A 20,230-nucleotide genomic window follows, 5' to 3' on the forward strand; every position below is an offset into this window, starting at 1 on the left:
ACAATTTCAACTTTCTTTTTGAGGTCTTGAGATTGAGCTTGGATCTCAATGGAAGATAGTCTCAACTCTCTCTTTAATTTCTCTTTGGGTCAATTCTTCAAGAGCCCTGTGAGGTAGAGATATGGCAATGTGCTCAAGCCTAGCCCACTGAGAGCAAAGCCCTACAAGTAAGATAGTTTCAACTCCCTCTTCAACATGGGACTTGTAAGAAAATTAGTTTCAAATCTCTCTTTCCATTTTTCTTACAGTAATAGAGCTTGGCCATACTGAAGCCTAGCCATGAGAGCAAGATAGTTTCAACTCTCTCTTTGGGATCCCCAAGAGGTTGACCTTGGCCCTATAGGCTATATAATTTTAATCTAAGACTATGCCTATAGACTATGTTGATAGTCAATGCATTTGTTCTTTATAGATGTTTCATGTGCATCACAAGTTTTAAGCTAGAAAAACTATTAATGGTTTCATAAGGGATCCTTTTTCATGCACAAGAATAATCAATACGATTTCTTATAAAAACAATAAAAGCAATTTGATCGATAGTGAAAATGAAAAACACATAAAAAGAAGAAGAAAACCACTTTTATACAGAAATTTTGCATAACAAAAGGATAGATTCACACTATATCCATATCATCCTCTTTTGCTACAAGGTCTACTATACCTTTTGGGTCTTTTCTAAGTTTTGGTTCTTGAATCTATTTGTCTTTCTGACTTGTATCTTCTTTACTAGTACCATGGTCTTTTGCTTGCACCTCCGCTGGTATGCTTGCCCAAGCTATAACATTTGCATGAGAATTTTCCCACATCATTAATGTTCCTTGTAGATCCTCATGGAGTTTTGATGTTTCAACCAAACATATCATACTTCTATGAGTTTCTAGGACTATTTTTGCAATTGATCCATTATAAGAAAAATTATCCATGATGTGGTCCCCAATCCTACAAGATTAATTAATGCAAGCATGAAGCAATTGTATCTTCTTCTATTGAAGATCACCTTCCACAATGTTGTAAATGCTATGATCTAGCTTCTCATAATTAGGAACACTCAACTATATATCAAACCCATCATAATCACCTTCCTTTCCAATAAAGACAAAAACTGACATTATCTCAGGATTATGCTTTGATGACACCAAAAGAAGCATAAAAACAAGGCACAAAAATGACCATGCATATATCACATTCCTAGTGTTTTAAAAGAAATAATATTTATTTTGTTGCAAAAGCACTAAATACACCCTACATGGGAGGGGGGATCCGCATTCATCATTAATAAATGATATGCATAAAAGTGTACGTGCATGCATTTGCAAAAGGTTAGAAAGAATTGAAATGTGAAGGCTAAAGCCTTACGAATACAAATGTATCAAAAAAATTAAAGAAATAATAAAAATATGAAGGGTTATATGTCTTTTGGGAAAAATGTGGGTGGAGTGCACAGCTGATTATGTGCCTCTTTCTCTCCTTTCTTCCAAGACACACACTCTCCCTTTATGGTGCCAATCTTTCTCTCTCCTCTTTCTTTTGGGCAGAAATTCCTCTTTTCCCTTGCATAATGGTTGAAGCTATGGATGAAGATGACAAATTGGTTCATTATTAAAAGAAAGATTTATGGTTTCTTTTTAGTTTTGAGATTAATTGCAGAGCCATACACATAGATTTTGTGTGTTGTTTCCCCGATTTTGTGTTTGTTTATGTTCGTGGGAGGTCTTCTTTCATTTTGGTGCATAGTCGGGGAATTAGTTGATCTCAACAACTACAATAGGGGGGAGATCATTTGGTGATAGAAAATGCAAACGTAATGGCATGCACTACATAATGTGGAGAAGAAGAAGGGAGATTGTGTTTTATTATGGTTGAAAATAGTATTATTCTCTATTGTTGTTCGGTTTCTATCTTCTGGCCTCCTTGTGCTTGTGGTTTCTCAAGGGGAAGACCAGGGAGAAGGAGAAGAAGACAAGGACAACTTTCCCATCCAGACGTTTCTCCAGCCCTGCTCCAAGCAAGCATACACCGCTACAAGAAAGGATAAAAGGAGAAGAAGAAGAAGTGGAAGAAAAGTGATAGTGAGGGTTGTGTTGCTACAGCCACTCACTACAATACATATGGTAAATCATCTTTGTTTTGAGAAAAATATGACGACTCAGATTGTGAGGAATAGGAGGTGAGATGAGGCATAAGAGAATAACTAGATTTGCCATGCCATACTACCTTGGCCAACAAATTCCCCCCCTGCGGTCAAGCATCACAAGGCTCATATTCTAAGGTGGAAGAGGCAGAGAGAGAAAGAAATCAAAGGAAACAACAACTAGAAAAGAAGAAGAAAAAGCTACTCACACCATGTGCCTTTCCCCTAAAGTTCCCTACCATGCTCAAGAGACCACATCACCCTCCCAATCCATGCTCAAAAGACCACAGTACCTCCTGCAATGAGATGGTCACCATGGAAGGAAGCAATAGATGAAAACAAAGAAGATGGAAGAGAGAGAGAGAGAGAGAGAGAGAGAGAGAGAGAGAGAGAAGACATGCTTGACAGGCACCTGGTGGTGTGAAAGAAATCACGTAATAGGTGAAGAAATTCACCTTTTTGCAACATAATTTTGCCATCTCATGTGGCTTTTCTACAACACAAGGAGCATGTCAGCAGGCTACATGCACCTCGGGATGAAGAATAAAGAGAAAATCCACAGAATGGACAAAATACCATTGTCCTGACTTGGCTTTTCGTGCCAGATCGTCGAGATCTGAGTTGAGGCCTCAAGGTTGCTATGACACATCTTTCCACCATTAGCAGCATGCAAACCAGGATGAGAGATGGTGAGAGAGAGGGAGGGATAGATGGGGAAGGATTTGAGAAGCAATGTGGAGCTCTACATAGGACTCAAAGATGTAAACCCCCCTGTTTGCACTTCTGGGCCTTGTGTGGTGTGCTGCCTCAACTTAGATGGACACACAGACAGAGCGCAAATGAGAGTGAGAGAGACAGAGCATAGTCTGCTTGTCATCATCCCCTTCAACAACAACCAATGATTTTCCATCATTCTTCCTTTTCACACAATCGCTTTACATAGAGAAGAAAGATAAAAGTAGAAGAAAAATAAGAAGCGATCAAGTCACACTCTTCTCCACTAGCCACCTTGATCCTCCACATCTTTGCAGTCAATTGCATTCTATCAATAGATAGAGAAGAAACAGAAGATTCATTGGGAAAAGAATCACCAACTCTCAAAAGCAAAAGATGCATAAACAGCCAAATGCCATGGCATCTATAGGTGGGAGAGAGAGACAGTGTAATCGGCAAGAAGAAGAGCAAGAATCGAAAGAAGAAGAAGAAGACAGGCTGTAGTTCACCATCTGGATGTGCCAATTTTGATTTCACCAAGAATCCCCATCAGCATGCACTTTGCATACGACTCATATAGGGAAACAAACAACCTTCCCCCTCAATAATTCCTCTTCTCCTCTTCATCGGTTAGCCCCTCTAAATCTTCTTTCCTTCTCTCATGATCTACTGGCAAAACACTCATCCCGTGCGATCACAAAGGAGATGGGAGAAGAAAGGAATTCGCCCTAATGTGTGTGATCCCTAGGGTTTTGCTTGATACCAATGCTGCAGACCAAGCGTTGCCCCGCCTCCTTTTGCCAGCCAATTGATAACTCATCCAATTTACACACAGTGGTTCTTCTTTGACAAGGTTTGCAAGGACGCTTCACATTTCACTATGGGAGGAATATGACGACACCAAAAGAAGCATAAAAACAAGCCAGAAAAATGTCCATGCATATATCACATTCCTAATTTTTGTAAAAGAAATAATATTTATTTTGTTGCAAAAGCACTAAATACACCCTACATGGGAGGGGGGATCCGCATTCATCATTAATAAATGATATTCATAAAAGTGTATGTGCATGCATTTGAAAAAGGTTAGAAAGAATTGAAATATGAAGGCTAAAGCCTTACAAATATAAATGTATCAAAAAAATCAAAGAAATAATAAAAATATGAAGGGTTGTGTGTCTTTTGGGAAAAATGTGGATGGAGTGCATGGCTGATTATGTGCCTCTTTCTCTCCTTTCTTCCAAGACACACACTCTCGCTTTATGGTGCCAATCTTTCTCTCTCCTCTCTCCTCTTTCTTTTGTGCAGAAATTCCTCTTTTCCCTTGCATAATGGTTGAAGATATGGACGAAGATGACAAATTGGTTCATTATTAAAAGAAAGATTTATGGTTTCTTTTTAGTTTTGAGATTCATGGCAGAGCCATACACATAGATTTTGTGTGTTGTTTCCCCAGTTTTGTGTTTGTTTATGTTCATGGGAGGGCTGCTTTCATGCTTGAAAGGTGTATCATCCCTTGTGCTTGCCATCCCAAAGAAGATCTTATGCTTCCAAGTTCCTCATTTCAATGTGCATTGCATAACAATAGAGCTTTTCATTTTCATAAATCCAAAAATAAGGGTTTGCCCTATAACATGTATCAATTCTTGAAAGAACTTGAAATACAATTGAAAATCCCATGGCATTCTTTATACATGACCTTAGGTTTGATCAATTATACACATACCCAAGTGTAGACTCTTTGCTTTGAAATATCTATCCAAGAAAAAGTCACCTTCCATTTCGATACTTGCCATGCATACTCTCAATTTGAGGTCTTCTTCTAGATCCTTGATTACCTCTACTTGATCTGCTAGCCACTTTACATATACTTTTGCATTTGAAGGAAACTTGACATTTGATCTTCCAACTTGAATCTTTGATTAAATCCAATCAACACACATTTCTTGCAATTGATTATATACACTATCTTCGATAATAAATTGTTTACATCACTCTTTCCAACTAGTGCATTTTTCATAGGCAAATGTATTGAATATAGGAAGTAGTTCCACCTACACAACTGGATCCTGTTTAATCTTTCTCACCCTATCAGTTATATCAATATTATATGTATCTTTGACACTCTTGCAAGTAATATCTTCTTTTGTAGAATATCTGTCTGTAACAATCTTACATCTTTATCTGCTAGTCCAACCAAACAATGAAAATTACTAGTGATTTCTTTCTTTCTATCCAATTTCCCTTCCATTGCACAATCCAAATGGTTGAGCCATGTCTTATAGATGCCTTCTTCACACATCATTATATGGAAAATATTTTGTTGCAAGCTTGGGCACATGCTCATCTCACCAATACTAACATATTTTTGCATAAGACAAGTGAAAAAGGAGTCAATTATTTTCTTCAAAAAGTTACTAAAACAAAAAACAATAGCTCTAATATAGTAATTGAGAGAATAATTGATTTGGAGTCCTTAGATCCCATTATTGGTGACTTTCAGTAGTTTTGGTCATAGAGGTGTAAATTTTGAAGGACTTCCATATGTTATCCATTAGGGTGCTAGGTGCTCTAGGGTGTTGTTGTACGGTTGTTTCTCTAGGTGCTCTCACATTTCTTCATTCGATAAAATAGATATAGCAACTACCACCTCTAGAGGGGGATCCACCATAATACGTGCAATTTGCTAGATGCAATGTTTCTTAATACTCTTAGTTTCATGTAAATTCATTTTGATGAGTATTCTTGCAGCACAAATTGAGTGTTGACCTCGTAATATTGTAGTAGAAATAATTGTCCAAATCCTCTTCTTTCACTGACTCTTTTTTTTAGGAATGACTTTTCCATGAGAATTCTTATATATTGACATTAGGTATGCAAAAAAGGAGGTTGGAGTGGGCTCTTATTGATACTTTCTCAATAGATAATTTACATACACCTGCGTCTTTGGCCTACAAATATATTGGGATGGAGCTTCCCTACATTTTACTACTAGAATAGAGTATTGTTTGTCAAGGTCAAATGGAAAATACTGAGCATATGCATTAAGTCATTGGGCCCTTAACTTATTTTTAAGCTTTGTAACCTCTTTCTCATTAACTTTTGTTATCAATAAAGGCTCTTCTGGATCTACTGGATCAGTTGGAGAAATTCTCACAATTACTAGCTCTCTTGGTTTTGATGATCATACTTTTGGTGTTTAACTTGGTCTATGAGTTCCCATCCCCTAGCAAACATATTATATCAGTATCTTGCTACATTTTTTCTATATTTTAAACTTTAGGGAGGAGTTGATAATAGACTTTTCCAATGGTGATATCAATGTAAGATAACTCCTCTTGATTGGTAACTCTTCTGAGGTGACATCAAGGTAAGATAACTCCTCTTGATTGGTAACTCTTCCAAAAAAAACTTTCTTTACTACTCCAATATCATCCTAGCTTAGCTCATTTTTCTCATGATATAGAACAAACAAGTGAGTCTTCTTGAGAAATTCACTAGAAGGGATTAATATATCAATGTGCTAAGACTTCACGTAAAAAGATGCAAAATTCACGGTAATATGATCTTCCATAATCAATGCCTTTCTTTTCGAAGCCATATGTTTAGACACACTACAAAAAAATTATGTATACAATGTAGACTAAGATTCTCCAGAAACAACGATTTCAATGTAGACACAATCATAACTTAAAGAAAAAATCAATTTTAAGACATGTCTTGGGATGTAGAGCTTTGTTTAGTTTCCTTTCCTCCCAGTCTCTATCATTTGATTCACATAATTTTTAAAGCTTATTTTGGAGTATTAGGATAATCATCTCTCATTTATCAATTCAAGTTGAGGTTTCTTACTTTATCCTTTTGTGAACTTGACCTTATAATTTTTCTTTAATATCAGGTGTTAATTATCATTGATTATTCATAGTATCTCAAAAGTTTCCTTCATCACTTACAATATCTCAATATTCATCTTGGAAGGAATTAATAATTGAAAATAGTTGGAAAGTCTTGCATATACTCACCAATTTCTTTTTGTGGTGCAATGCTCTTCCAATGGTACATGTTAATGTAAAAAATTCATGGTTGGGATATACACACAAGATAGTTTGAACTATCAAGAATCACGTGGTGGGGGGGACTTGCTTGAGCTGCTGCGCCAAACACACACTGTATACACAAGAGGAAGCTCACTCAAGAACACAAGAAGACAGATGGAGACCAAAACGTTTTCTTGTTGGTTTCTTCTTCTTCTTCCACACACTATACAATGTACACAAAGTATAGATAAGATACAACATAAAGGAAAGTGGACTACTAAGTCAAACAGTGCATAACCGACTACACTAATCAACTAGCGCTATGTCTTTGCCAGTTGTAGGTAGGTGTAACAAACTAAATATAATAAGTGATAAGTCAGTAGCCATGTGAGTATCATAATGACCACCAACATGCTAAGTGTAGATGTGTGGACCCATCTAGCCAGGCGGTCCATCATCAATGTCCACACATGTTGAGCTTGCCATCTCAACACTCCCCCTCAAGCTCAACTCTATCTCTACAACTCCAAGTAAGCTTCAGAACTTTCAAAGCTTCTCTACACCCAATGCCTTTGTGAAAATGTCAGCTCTCTGATCCTGTGTGGTGATATATACCAAGTCAATCTCTCCTGCAAGTACCTTCTCTCTCACAAAGTAGTAGTGCACTGCAATGTGCTTTGTCCTCGAATGGAACATTGGATTCCTAGCTAGCTGTATGCTGCTCATCATGTTGTCACAATGAATGACAACTGGACCATCTCTCTGCACGTCCAAATCACCTAATAACTTTTGCAGCCATACCACCTCACATTTTGCCATAGCAGCACCTCTATACTCAGCCTCTGTACTTGATAAATCAACTGTAGGTTGCTTTTTGCTGCTCCATGTAACTGTTGCAATACCAAGGGAAAATATGAATCCACTCATAGATCTTCTGTCTGACATGCTACTAGCCCAATCTGCATCTATGTATCCAAAGACTTGTATGTCCTTACCTGCCTCATAAAAAAGTCCATAATGTGAAGTGGACTTCACATACCTCAATATATGTCTAACTACATCCAAATGAGGCTTTCTAGGCATCTGCATAAACTGACTGACAAGGCCAACATCATAGCTCAAGTCTGGCCTTGTGATAGTCATGTAAATCAAACTCCCTACTATCCTCCTGAACATAGTAGGGTCTTCTATATCATCCCCAACGTTAGCACTCAACTTCACATTTTGTTCCAATGGTACTGAAAGAGGCTTATATGCTATCATACCATACTTGGATAACATATCCAAGCCATACTGCCTTTGGGATAGCCATATACCATCATCACATTTGATCACCTCAATACCAAGAAAGTATCTCAGCTCACTCAAATCTTTCATCTCAAACTTCTTCTTCAAGAAGTCCTTAACTTCAGCAATCCCATTGTCACTTTCACCTGTAATAATCAAGTCATCCACATAGATGACTATGATGACCAACCTTGCATCTGCCTTTCTCACATAAAGTGAGTGATCAGCATCAGAAATAAAAAATCCAATATTGATAAGATACTCTCCAATCTTGTCACGCCATGCTCTAGGTGCTTGCTTCAGCCCATAAAGCACCTTCTTTAACCTGCACACATATGTGGGATCTCTGTGGGATGCTCTAAATCCTCATAACCTGCTAGCTACTCCATATACACTTCTTCTTGCAATTCACCATGCAAGAAGGAATTCTTAATATCCATTTGCTGCAAACTCCAACCTTTGGCTACTGTCAAGGCAATCACACACCTAACAGTTGCCATCCTAGCAATTGGACTGAATGTCTCTTCATAATCTATGCCATATGTTTGAGCATAGCCTTTTGCAACCAGCCTAGCCTTATACTTGCTAACTGAACCATCTGCATTATGCTTGACTTAGTAAAGCCACTTACAGCCAATAGCTTTCTTACCCTTAGGTAGGTACCAAATCCCCAGTCTTATTGCCTTCTAATGTAGCCATCTCCTCATCCATTGCTGCATCCCAATGAGCATGACCAACAACATCCTCAAAACAGGTGGGCTCAACATTCTCAACTAGTTTCACCATATAAGCATAATGGTGAGCTGCATAACCTTCAAAACCAAATCTTTTAACAGGGTATCTAACCCTGCTAGATCTGGGTACAACCTTATCACTCAATGGAGCCTTTACATTACTATGAGCTCTCTGTACACCTATCGTCCTGACTGAAGGAATGCCAAGCTCATCATCCAAACTCTCCGAACCACTAGAATCTCCATCAAATCCCAAATGACTGCTAGATGCATCACTACCATCCAACACTTTCTTCTTTCATTTGTCCTTCCCTACAACACTTATAGATCCACCTGAAGATGTGGGACTACTCCTTAGTCTTCCAGACCAAGGGCTCACTGTAGGTATAGTACCAGATGATGTTTCTGGTCCACTAAGACCCTGTGATTCTTGTTTTTATTTTTGCACATAGCTGTCCTGATCATTATCATCATCTAATACATCACCAATAGGTGCATACCAGCTGCCCATCTCATCAAAGATAACATCCATGCTCACTCTGAACTCACCTGTGATAGGGTTATAACAGCGATATCCTTTCTGCTCTAAAGAGTATCCAATAAAAACACATTTTTCTACCTTTGGATCAAGCTTCTTCCATAGCTCATCTGGCACATGAATGTATGCAACACAGCCAAATACCTTCAAGTGCGATATATCAAGCTTCTTGTCAGTAAAGCATTCTTCAGGAGCCATCCCATGCTGCAGCTGTGGGAGTTCTGTTCATAATGTAAACATCAGTATGGATAGTCTCAGACCAAAAATGTTTGGGCATATTCTTTTCAGCCATTAATGCGCGTGCAACTTCTGCAATATGCCTGTTTTTTCTTTCTGCAACACCATTTTGCTGTGGGGTATACCTGCAAGTAAATTTCTTCTTTATCCCATGAGTCCTCAAGAAGCCACTGAACTCATTAGAAAGGTACTCTCTCCCTCCATCTGATCTCAAGCAATTTACTTTTAAGCCTGTTTCTGTTTCAACAGCTGCCTTAAAAGATTTGAAGTGCTCAAATACATCATTTTTTTCCTTCATGAAGTATACCCATAACTTCCTTGAACAGTCATCAATAAATGTGACAAAGTATTTGCTGCCACCAAGAGATACATTCTTTGTAGGTCCCCAAACATCTATATGCACTACATCAAGTATTTTTCTACTCACTTCTCTATCATGAGAGAAGGGTTGTCTTGCCTGCTTACCAAACTGGCATGCTTCACAGACTTGATGTAATTCTGCAACTCTAAAAGAAGGCAACCCTATAACCAATCCTCTAGACTGCATTAATTCATCCTTTGCATATTTGCATATCCAATACATTTATATCATATTTTAATATCTGCAACTACTCATTTTCCTTTAGCACACATAGCGGCATCCATTGCAAGAATTCTAGCATCTAAAGTGAACATTCGGCCAACTCTACTTTCTTTTGTGACCAACCTGCACTTATCATTAAAGTCTTCTACAAAACAACCTTTTGCATTGAATCGCACTTGCAACCGTTGCTCTACCATTTGGCCAACAAACACTAGATTCTTTGTAATTGAAGGCACATGTAATACATCTGTTAGACTCTTTGTCTGACCATCATACAAGGACAAGGGAACCTTTCCAATGTGTGAAATTGGGTGGCATGAATCATCACCCATCTGCACATAACCTGGATTTTGTAAGTCTTGCATCTCTCCAAACCATTCAACATGACTGGTCATATGATTAGATCCACCTGAATCGACATACCATACATCATCATGTATCCCCTTTCCTGTAACTGCATTCATCATATGCTGCATAACAAACAGATGCTCATTTTTGTCTTCATTTTGTCATGAAGACGATGCATAGTTTCCTTGCTGCAATTTACCACTACAAACATCATCCTTCTTAGTATAACAATTGGCTGCAATATTAACTGTTTTGCCACAATAATGGCAAACAATAGCAGAATTTCCAGAGCCTCTGTTTTTCCATCCACCTCTTCCTCTAGAGCTCCCCCTACCTCTAAAGTTTCCTTTTCCTCCAGAAACCTGCATTTCACCAAATTGTTGATTGAACCTGTTTTGTTGGTTATCGCCAGCACGTCCCATACCATGGCCTCTTGAAGAGGATCTACCACATCCCCTTTCTGAACTCGAGTAAAATGCTTGGACCTGTTCACCATTTCTTTCAGATGAATCACCCTGCATATTGATCTCTTCAGTAATCATGAGAGAGATCAGCTCATCAAAATCTGGAAATGGCTTCTGTATATATACTGAAGTAACAAATGATTTCCATGCCTTCTCATTGTTAAGGCCACTCAGAGTGGATGAAACCAAATCATCATCTTCCGGCATTGCATCAATCGCTGCTAAAGTATCTGCAATGCTCCTCACCTTCAACACATACTCATTGATAGACATTTTTCCTTTCTTCAAGGCATTCAACTCTTGCTTGAGTTAAATCTTTCATGCCTTTGTATTTACTGAAAACATGCTCTCAAAAATCGTCCAAGCTGCATGTAAAGTTTCTACATTCTTGATATGTCCCAGCATAGTATTATCAATGATTGCAGATAGCCATTATATCACCTTTTTGTCTTTCGCATTCCACTCTTTCCATGCTTTTAACTCATCTGCGCAGTCGAGGGATACCCAGCTCTGGCTCCTTTTCTTGACCTGAAACAAACTCATAAAGGCCCTTTCCAATGAGGAAGTTTGTCACACGAAACTTCCATGAAGGGTAGTTGTTCTTGTCGAGCTTCTCAATAATGGGATTTCCACTGATCTCTGTCATTATCACAAATAAGGATACAACATAGCAAGCGAGTCTTTTCCAATCTTTCACAACACGTGCATAGCAATACACCAAGAAACCTTTTTTACTGATTGCTCAATAGTACATGTAATTTGCAACCTATTTGCAGATAAACCTTATGTTTGCTTCCTGAAAACACCTCAAAAATTACAGATTCGCAATCTGCAACTTTCGTACCCACTTTCGGTCAATACAGCCAAAATCATAATGTACCCTTAAACTGATGTCTGCAACCTTGCGGCTCTAAAATGGGGCCTAAAACGGCCTCAGAAACCCAAAATAACTATGGGAAAGCCTTGAAGGGCTAATTTGCAAAATATACAGTGATTTGCTTGCACATCAAATCCCACAGCAAGCTGAGATTTTTACTCGACCTTGCTTCCGGTGCCTCCACATGCACTATCCAAGAGAGAGAGTGGAAGAATGGGAGAGCTTCTTGCCCGTTGCTTGCTTTCTCAAACCTTGCTTCTTCTCCTTCACTTCAGCCTTTGAAATCAGTCTCTCTCAGTGGCACGGCTCTGATACCATGTCAAGAATTGCATGGTGGGGGGACTTGCTTGAGCTGCTGTGCCAAACACACTCTGTATACACAAGAGGAAGCTCACTCAAGAACACAAGAAGAGAGATGGAGGCCAAAACGTTTTATTGCTAGTTTCTTCTTCTTTTTCCACACACTATACAATGTACACAAAGTATAGATAAGATACAACATAAAGGAAAGTGGCCTACTAAGTCAAATAGTACATAACCGACTACACTAATCGACTGGTGCTATGGTAGGTGTAACAAACTAAATATAATAAGTGATAAGTCACTGGCCATGTGAGTATCATAATGACCACCAACGTGCTAAGTGTAGACGTGCGGACCCATCTAGCTAGGCGGTCCATCATCAATGTCCGCACTTGTTGAGCTTGCCATCTCAACATGAACTATATCTTGGAGATCTATCTAGGTGTAGGGCTTGGCCATGTGCTCAAGCCTAACATAGAGAGGTTCAACTCACACATGAAGATAGGGTAGACTCTTTATTGAAGATGGTTCTGCTCTCTCATCAGGGCCATTAGAGAAATCCTAGAATTGAGAACACTAATATATTTCAACTCTCTCATTAGGGCCTTGACTGCAAGCTTGGTACTGTTAAGATCAATATAGTTACAAGATAGTTCCAACTCTACCTTGGATGCCCCTGTGGATGCATAGCTTGAGTGTGGCACTCTAAATGTACTTACATTGGACTAGCATCAAGGTCAAGATAGCATTAGAGAATGCCAATATAGTTCTACTCTCTCATCAATGCCCTGAGGGAAAGATACTTCCAACATTATCTTCAATATCTCTTTGGTTCTAGATCTTTCCCATGCACTCAAGAAAATCTATGTTGGAGCCCTCTTTGGATGCATAGCTTAGCCCTCTGCTCTCAATCCTCACAGTAAAGGTAATATAGTTTAGAGAATACCAATATAAATTTACTCTCTCACTGGGACACACCTTGGCCATATGCTCAAGTTGCCTTGCATTGAGAGCAAGATAGTTCCAACTTTTTCTTAGATAAAGATAGTTCTAATTTTATCCTTGGAGTGACCACATGGCCAAGCTGGGACTCATAAAAATATTGGGATTGAGTTGGGTTACATGACTCTAATCTCTTATCAGTAAATTTTAAGATTTTGATGTTTTAGTGTATAAATTTAATTGCCCTAAAATTTTGAAATGTTGCAAAATTTTGGAGGCAATAATTTTGGAGGAAATCATGCAAACTAAGCCATGTGCATGTAAAACTAGTTGGATGCATAGCTTGGCCCTGTGCTCAAGCCTTGCACCGAGGGAAAGATAGTTTAGAGAATACCAATATAGTTACATTCTCTCATCAAGGACTAAGGGCAAGATAGTTCCAACTCTAAGCATACAATGTGTTGGATATCACCTTGGGAGCAAGATAGTTCCAACTCTATCTTGGAGACCTCATTGAATGCACATCATGGGCTTGCACTCAAGCCTTGCACCAAGAGAAAGATAGTTTAGACAATACCAACTCTCTTGCTTGGGCCTTGAGTGTAAGCTCAGCATTGAGAACACCAAAATAGTTTCATTCTCTGATTAAGGCCATGAGGGCAAGATAGTTAGTTATCTTGGATACCCCTATGGCCTTGAGCTTGGCCCTATGCTTAACTCTAGGACTAGGTGCAAGATAGTTCACACCAATCTCAAGGTGTTAGTATGGACTATGTTGGAGAGAGGGATTGGTCCTCTGCTCAAGCCTACTGCCAAGATCAATGATTGCTTAGAGAATACCCATATAATTCTACTCTCTCATAATTATACTCTCTCATCAAGGCCCTAAGGGCAAAGATCTACAATCAAATACATCTCCAAAACATTTTCTTTGAGATATCGTTGTTCTAGATCTTTCCCATGTGCTCAATCTTGGCCCTAAGTGCAAGATAGTTGTTCCAACTCTAACTTAAGTCCTCTTTTGCATGCACAGCTTGGCCTTGAGACCTCTTTTGGATGCACAGCTTGACTTTGCACTCAAGCATCACACTAAAGGCAAGATAGTTTAGAGAATATCAATATAGTTCTACTCTCTCATTAGGGCACATCTTGGCCATATGATGAATCTTGCAATGAGACCAAGGTAGTTCCAACTTTGTCTTCGAGCAAGATAGTTCCAAGTTTGTCTTTGGAGTGAGCTTAACCACATGGCCAAGTCGAGACTCAAAGAAATATTGGGATCAAGTTGGGCTACATGACCCCAATCTCTATCCCTTAAATCTAAAGATTTTGATTTCCTTGCTTAGAAGTTTTCATAATCCTAAAAATTTAAAACCTCTTTTGGATGCACAACTTGGCAATAATTTTGGAGGAAATGATGAAAACTAAGCCAAGTGCATGCATATTTGATTGGATGCATAGCTTGCCCTTATGCTCAAGTCTTACACTAAGAACAAGATAGCAAAGAGAATTAGATACCTCCGTAGGAAGCAAGAAAGTTCCAAATCTATCTTGGATATCTTTTTGAATGCAAAACTTGGCCTTATTCTCAAACCTTGCACCGAGGGCAAGATAGTTTAGAGAATATCAATTCTTTCATCATGTCATTGAGTGCAAGCTTGGCATTCAGAATACCAAAATCGTTTCACTCTCTCATTAAGGACCTAAGTGCGAGATAGTTCCTAGTTTATCTTAGAGACCTCTATGTCCTAGAGCTTGGCCCTATGCTCAAGCCTAGCACTAGGTGCAAGATAGTTCACACTCTATCTCAAGGTGTTAGTATGCACTTTGTAGAAATGTGAGCTTGGTCTGTGCTCATGCCAATCACCAAGATCAATGATTTCTTAGAGAATAGAAATATATTCTAATCCTCATAATTATACCCTCTCATCAGGCCGTGAAGGAAAGATATACAATCAAAGAGATCTCCAAAATACTATCTTGGAGATTCCTTTGGTTATAGATCTTGCCCATGTGATCTAGCTGCCTACCCTAAGTGCAAGATAGTTTTTCAAACTCTATCTTAAAACCTCTTTTTCATACACAGGTTGGCCTTGATACCTCTTTTGGATACACAACTTGGCCCTATGCTCAAGCCTTGCACAAAAGGCAAGATAGTTTAGAGAATACCAATATAGTTCTACACTCTCATTAGTGCACAACTCGGATGTATATGCTCAAGACTAGCATTGAGAGATAGATGATTCCAACTTTGTCTTTAAGTAAGATAGTTCCAAGTTTGATCTTGACCACATGGCCAAGCTAAGACTCAAAGAAAGATTATGATCAAGTTGGGGTGCATGACCCTGATAGCTGACCATTAAATTCTAAGATTTTGATTTCCTAGCTTAGAAGTTTATTATCCTAAAAATTTTAAATTTTAAAATTCAATTTTTCCTTCTTAGCATGGGGTATGAATCTAGGATAGCATTTTCTCATTTTACTAAGATTCACTTTTTTATTTTTACTCTTTCACAAGTTCTCAATTTCAAGATTTTTGGTAGAGAATACCAATATAGTTCTATTCTCTCATTTAGGGCCATAGCTTGGCCATATGCTTGAGCCTCACACACAGAGCAAGAAATTTCCAAGTTTTCCTTGGAGAAAGCTCGTTCCAAGTTTTCCTTTGGAGTGAGCTTGACCACATAGCCAAGCTCGGATGACTCAAAGAAAGATTGGGATCTAGTTGGGCTCCATGACCCTAATCTCTGTGTTGGAAATCAAGCTGGAAATCAAGATCCACCCCTTCTCTCTTTATGTTTGTGTGACTTACTGACATTAGTTGGATACAATTGTACATGTGTGTATCATTGAATAAGTTGGTAGACTTGACCTAACCATAGTTAGATGATGGTTAGTCAAACCTAGTGTAACTCTTTCGGTGTGTGACTAAGTGAATGAATAATGAGAGGACAATGAAGATGAGCTAGAGGCTCATGGTTTTCTCCACTCTTTGTCTCTCCCTCTCTTCCAATATGGTATCAGAGCTATGCTAGGTGGGCTCTCTAGAGTAGGAGGTAGTGAAGAAGACCTGAAGAAAGTGAAGATCAAGGCATTTTAAGCACAGGCAGGCTGCCATTATTTCTTGAAAGACTGCATGATCTGCGCATGTGTCAGGTTGACCTTCATTGATTGCAAAGACATCATATAAGTGGCTATTGAGTGATTAAATTCTTGCCTATACCCTTGGGAAGGTGCTTGAAGATTGTAGGATGCTATTGCCTTTGTGGGAGCTCATCCATAAGATGTAACAAGGAGTTATAGATCTGAGATATAGCTTGAACTATTGTACACAAACAGTACGCATCACCTACTTGGCATTGGAAAGAACCCAGAGCCTTTTGACATGATAAGAAGGCTTCATTGGAGAAAAGATATGCTCATATAGACATATGAATTGGTTGTAATACTTATGAGTTGGAATGTTTAGTCAAAATACTCAAATCTAAGAGTTTTTTTTTACTACCTAGTAAATTGTCGAAATTTGTGGGTAGCAAAGCACTTAATGGTCTTGAAACATTAGATGACTTTGGTTAGCTTATGTCTACTATATGACTTGGTATATGGCTTGCAAATGTCTTGTGGATCAAGAAGGGAATTGAATGAAAATATATTGGATTAAAACAAATGTCTTAACGTGGTCTTGGATGGCTATGAACAGTAAATGCACTGTATAACACTACCTCTTGAAGATGGGACACTGTTGGGAGCTGACATATTTATGCATTGATTCTCATGTATGGTAGCATATGTACATGACTTGAGGAGGTGTTGGACTAAGATACCTTATGTTTTGATGAAAATTTTCTAATTGCAACCTATGAAGAGGAGTTTTGACACTTGTACTTGCTGGTTATGTACTGATTTGTGCCCGTATGGTCATATTTGGCATGCTACATGTACTAGCAGATGTCTATGAAGTTTTGGAGCATGTATGACATGTAAATATCTCAGTTTTATCTGTGAATCAGCTATTGGTCACTAACAACTTACATATTTCAGACTACATGTATGTACTCTAGCAATAAGGTTGCATGAGACAGAGTTGAAGCAACTATATAGTTTATGTGGTGACTGATGTGCCTACAGGTGGGGCCACATGTTAGTGGATGGTTACTTATGAGATTGTATTGGACTAAATTACCATGTTTTGAACAGTGAACTTGTTGTAGAAAATGGTCATAACGAGTCAAAGATTGCAATTACTCAGTTGGACTTGTTGGCTTGCAAGAAGTTAAGACATAGTCTGTTGCAACATGGAAAATGCAGAGGGCACTGATAACATTACAAAGATTTTTGGTGAAAAGTTGGACAACAAGAATTTTATCTTGTGGAAGTTTCGTATGAAGAATTTCTTGGTCGATAGAGGTTACTGGGATCTATGCACTAGTGATGAAGTTGAACGTGAATTGTTTGAATTGCTGATACATGATCAAAGAAGAGCTCATAAACAGTGGACAGAGAGAGCATGCTAAGTGCTACATTGGTTTTCCTTATGTATATCTGATGCTATGGCAATATAGATTACGAGATGTGATTCCATGAAGGATGCTTGGGACATACTCATGAAGAACTATGGAAATGTATCACATGCCAAGAAGATACCATTAAAGGAGCAATTTAACGACATTTCTAAGAATGGTAGAAGCATCCATGCCTAACGACAGAGATTAAGACCATAGCAGGCCAACTTGCCACTATTGGATTTGCACTGTCTGAAGATGATATGATAGCAGTCACTCTAAATGGACTTGGCAAAGAGTATAAATCATTTGACACTTCTCTTTCTGTTAGAGCTAAACCTCTTGACTGGGATGAGTTGCTTGCCCTGCTGTTGCATGAAGAAGTGAAGCTTGGGCTGAACATAGGTTCAAGTACGTCTCAAAGTAGAGACACTATCCTTTATTCTAGCCAGCGTGGCAGAGACAGTAGAGGCCATGGCTCTTTTTGAGGTCGTGCAAACACTCAAAATACCTATGGATAGCAGCAACAAAATAATTGGCATGGCACAAATACAGAGGGCCAGCATGGATCTGGCAGCTTTAGAGGCATCACCCCGTGGTAGAGGTGGTGGATCATGGCATTCAAATGATCAATCCAACATGGATAAAGACTGTCATTACTATGGTAGATATGGGCAAATTGCCAAGGATTGTCATAAGAAATAGGCATACATGAAAGCTAAAGGAAGACAACATGGGAATTATGCATCATCTAGTAGTGCTCATGATGATATGGGTGATATATTGTTTGCCATGTAGCATGTGTCCAAGAATGCACTTAGGCAGAGGAGAGATGAGAGATGATACATTGACTCTGGGTCTTATAACCATATGACACCCCACGGAGAGTGGTTTGATGAGTTGGTTGCAGGTTCACATGGTTATGTGTGTACTGGGGACGACACCTAGCATGATATTCAGCACATAGGAGTTGTTTCATTGATGATGCTTGATGGCAAGAACAAGAGCCTACATGATGTAGTGCATGTACCATCAATCACAAAGAATCTTTTATCAATTGGACAGATGGAAAAACAGAACCTACAGGTGAGGTTTAACAAAGATGTATGCTTTATTGAAGAATATGGTAATGGTTGTAAATTAATTGCTAGAGGCAGATGGGATGGCACGATGTTTACCTTGGACGCATCGATTCCAGAACTTATGGCAACCATGTTTGCACATGATGAGGGTGCTTTATGGGATGTTGATATTTGGCATAAGAGGACTGGCCATGTTAATGTTCAAAAGCTGAAATCTATGCAGCAAAAGGAAGTGGTACTTGGATTGCCCAAATTCAAGTATAATGACTTTGGCCATGTATGTCCTACATGTCAATTTGAAAAGTAGGCAAGGTTTCCCTTTATAAAGCATGTCAAAAATAGTTCGAGCCCTTTGTAGTTAGTACACTTTGATGTTTGGGGTCTGTTGCATAATGCTTCATTTGGTTGTGCTCGTTACTATGTATCTCTCATTGATAATTTTAGCAGGTACACTTGGCTATACATATTGAGACATAAAGATGAAGTGTTTGATACATTGAGAGATTTCAAGAAGCATGCTGAAAATGAGTTGGACTATTATGTTTCTTGTCTTAGGCTAGATGGAGATGGAGAATATGTCTCACAGGAGTTTGATAGATATCTTGCAAAGTATGGGATCAGAAGATAGCTTACTTGCAGCTATACATCACAACAAAATAGTGTAGCAAAGGGAAAAAATAGGGTATTGATGGAGCCAGCTAGAGCTATGTTGAATGAAAAGTGTTTGCCTAATGCTCACTGGGATAAAACATGGTGACTACTATATATGTGCTGAAAAGAACCTCTACAGCAAGGATTCATGATGTAACACCTTATGAGAGGTTGTATGGTCATAAGCCTAACATTAGGCACTTAAAGGTATTTGGTTGCATTGTGTACGTGCATATTTGTGATGAAAAGAGGAAGAAATTAGATCCCAAAGTTGTCAAGAGCATGTTTTTGGGTTATGCACAGGACATGAAAGCTTATAAATGCTATGTGCCATCTACTCATGAGACATTGATAAGTAGAGATGTTGTTTTTGATAAGATGGCTTCATGGTATGGGAATCCTATTGTAGTGACTATAGATGGATCAGCTACAGCACTAGTAATGCTGAAAATATCCATGTAGTTAGTACATCTATGAGTGGTCCAATAGGTGATGTGTCATCTATAGTAAGCCCTTGGCTCATCCCTTGGTCAAGACGATTGTAGAATCGCACTCCTACGTCCATTGACACAGACATGTCAATGAGGGGGAGATTCGATACGGGAATAGAAAAGATGTTTGAGGATGTAATAGGTCCACTTATTGTAGGTTATGAGTTGTCCAGCAATGATAGCTTGGACAGTGAGTTGGGGATTCCTTTTGTTATGATGCTTGGTGCAAGGTAGAATTGGTATGTACCGCCTCCTCGGGGAAGTTACTACATATATATCCTCTTCATCACGTGCATTCAAGGCCTATTT

This window comes from Lygodium microphyllum, chromosome 24, assembly GCF_053477565.2.
Source record: "Lygodium microphyllum isolate KBCC chromosome 24, Lygodium_microphyllum_v1.1.10, whole genome shotgun sequence".
NCBI lineage: Eukaryota > Viridiplantae > Streptophyta > Polypodiopsida > Schizaeales > Lygodiaceae > Lygodium > Lygodium microphyllum.